The sequence below is a fragment of a genome, unplaced genomic scaffold, assembly GCF_019419815.1.
Source record: "Pyrus x bretschneideri cultivar Hongxiangsu unplaced genomic scaffold, Pyrus_bretschneideri_v1 Contig83, whole genome shotgun sequence".
Lineage (NCBI taxonomy): Eukaryota > Viridiplantae > Streptophyta > Magnoliopsida > Rosales > Rosaceae > Pyrus > Pyrus x bretschneideri.
Genome location: NW_025999824.1, coordinates 1,505,687 through 1,509,003, shown reverse-complemented (window position 1 = coordinate 1,509,003; position 3,317 = coordinate 1,505,687).

The window sequence follows — 3,317 nt, the reverse complement described above, 5'->3', positions numbered from 1 at the left end:
TAGCTAGGTATTCTGATCAAATGCACAATTAAATGTGGAGTCTCAGATGTATCATATATGATATTTAGGTTATGATTGCCTACCTATGAAAACTCATTTATTTTAACAGTAAATTCACTTTTGATGAGCATCGCGAAGAAAGATGGTGAGAGAAATGCAACTTTTGATAAAATATATATAATTGTAATTTTCAGCACATAAAATATGAATGTAAAGAATATAAAACAGTTCAAACACTTAAAAACTCCAAAAGGACTCACACCAAGTCTAGGCTTTAAGCTACATAGGTGCAATTTACACCTCCTAGGAATCAGAGAGAGTTTGTTTTATGGGATTAAAGGCCCAAACTACTTCATTTTTCCAATAACCAACATTGAAATTTCAATCAATTTGTATGTGTATATATATATATATTGAAATTTGGTCCTAAATGAAACACAAAAATCCGAATGAAAGGGACGCACAGGGGTTCAAGTAGCAGTAGCACTGACTCTTGATCTGTAGCAAACTCTTAATTCCGGCTCCACTCTCTGACCCTAAATTATAACTAACATGGAAGAGCTTCTGCAGTCTAATTTCTTAGGACGACTGATTATGTTTTAGCGTACTGTTTAATTACAAATATCTCCTATATTAATTAAAAAATAAATAAAATAAAATTTAATCAAGAAGAAAAACACGAAGAATCAAAGAAATCATAACTTCATCCCACACCATTAAGCACTGAGGACTTAGACTTTAAAAAAAAAACAAAAAACAAAAAAAAACAAAAAAAGAAAAGAAAAGAAGTCTTTCTTTACCAAAAAAAAAAAAATTGTCTTTCTATGAAAGCCTGGTAAAAAATTAGTGCCCATTATATGAAATGAGAAATGCTAAAGAGACTATCTTATAGTGGGGTTCTCTATGAATTGCACTAACATTATAAAACATTGTATAAAAATTTCTTTTAAGAGCCATTTTGGGCATCCTTCTTTGGAAAATACTTCAGTTTAAAATTGCTTCTACTGAAATTACTTAAAAGATTTTAATAAAAATGCAAATGCGTTGTGAAAAAGCACTCAAAGTCTCGAAGTGCTTCAGAAAAGAAACACAAAACATCACATGTAGTGCTTTTTAAAATACAAAAGCATTTTTAACTTTTTCTGCAAAACATAATTAGAAGAGATATTTGTGATATGAAAACACTTTTTGTTATTTTAAAGGCACCAACTAATGTTCTCATGTTTGGTGGAAAATAATAAATGAATGGAGAAGTGAAATATTTGTGATATGAAAACACTTTTAATTATTTTAAATGCACCCACTAATGTTCTCATGTTTGTTGGAAAATAATAAATGAATGGAGAAAAGTGTAAGTAAATAAACAAAAATTAATAAAATCTATACTCTCTCATCCCTAGATAAACTTTTACCAGAGATGATAAAATCATGCATCTGTATTTTAGTTGGGATGAAATCAGGGGCATATAACAAAAAAAACAAAAAACAAACAATCCCTTAAATCAAAGGGTGCTTCCTTCGAATGGCCCCCAACTTCTCTATTATTTCAACCACAACATTGACTTTTCAATCAATTTGCTTACATGTATTGAAATTTGGTCTTAATTTAAACACAAAAATATGAATGAAAGTGATGCAAGGGGGTTTCAAGTAGGAGTACCGCTGACCCTAAACCCTTTGATAAGTAGCAAACTCTTAACTCCAGCTCCCCCACGCTCTAGCTAGGTATTTTGATCAAATGCACAATTATATGTGTAGTAGTCTTAATGTACAAGGAAGGACCACCACCAAGGCACCAAAGGACATAAGGGCTTTGCCACGTTTGATGATCAAGGTCATGCCCATATTACCAATTGATTTTATCATGTTGATTTTGTTGAACTACAAATATTCACTACTACGTTTAACTATTAGCGCGACGAACAAAAGTTGGCCGTGCAAAGTGTATTTCCATCGCACCCCTCCAACCTGAGCATGCCCAAAACTCTGCCCCTTCGACCTCAAAGCCCACCCCCAACCCCAAGACCTTCTTGCCCAAAGATTTCCAGCCACCTCCGAATGACGATCCCATAGATTACTCCACATTATTTTCTTAGTTTTTAACTCCCTTACTTTTTAAACATTTTCCTTGTACATACAATTTAAATTTATTTAAATAAATTATTTTTTCTCTTCATTACATTTTTTAATTGCAATATAATTTTCTTATTTTATTACAAAATTAAAAAAAACAGAACAAAAAATTAAATTTAAAAAATAATATATTTTTCTTTTTGCGAGACGGATATCTTCGTCTTGAAAATTCTAGCGACTAACAAGATTTCGTCATGCAAAGTTTCCAGAGACGAATATTAGTCGTCCCACGTTTGTATCTTGGTATTTTGTGGGACGAACACATTCGTTCCTAAAAATATTGTGCGATGAAGGATAAATCGTCGCGCCATGTTCTTGCGACAAATGCTAATGTTCGTCGCGCAAAGTCTTTCTTCACAATCTTTGAGCGACAGATTCTGCATGATGAAGTTTCCATCATGCAGACATTTGTTCGGATGTCGACGGGGGACTAAGATCCAGGAGACGAATGTCAGACTAACTGAGGGCCTGTACAATTAGTGACATATGGCTCTTATACGAGGCCAACTCAGTCCTAAGGTCGCCACCTCTGCTTTCAAAGTTGTCACTTCACTCTTTGATTGTGATGATGAAGAGGTTCTAAGTTCCCGCTACCAGGCATTCCCCATCCCCTTACAATACGTCCCTGGCCTCCGCTTGAGAGTTTGATCCAAGGTCTTTGTAAGGATCTGAAATTCCGCATCCTCAAGGGGGATCCATAGACTCGAGCAGAGTCTCGGGAGAAAGCTGGGAGGTGGACTCCTGAAGAAACAACTGCCTATTCACCATCATAGTCGCATGTGTAATATAACATGAAACATTAATAATAACATTCAAATAATAACCATGATACTTGAATGCGTAAGATAATAATTACAATTGAAGAATACTTACATGAAAGGACTTGGCCAACTAATCCCCATGTTGAACATAAACGTCTCTAAAGACATCGATCTCAGGGAATTTTGAACCCCTTGAATAGAACAAGAGAAGAAAAATGTTAGTACGAAAAACAATTAATATTGCTGACATATTAAAAATTGAATATGAAAAACTTTATAATTACCAACCGTTGCGCCTCCATCTTATATGAAAAGGGCCTCGAACCGGAATGGTGGAAAAGAGTCTTTTTCTCCCAATTGCTCCTGTTTGCCCTCTTCTATTATACAAAAAATAAACATATTAGTTCTAATTTAAATGAAATA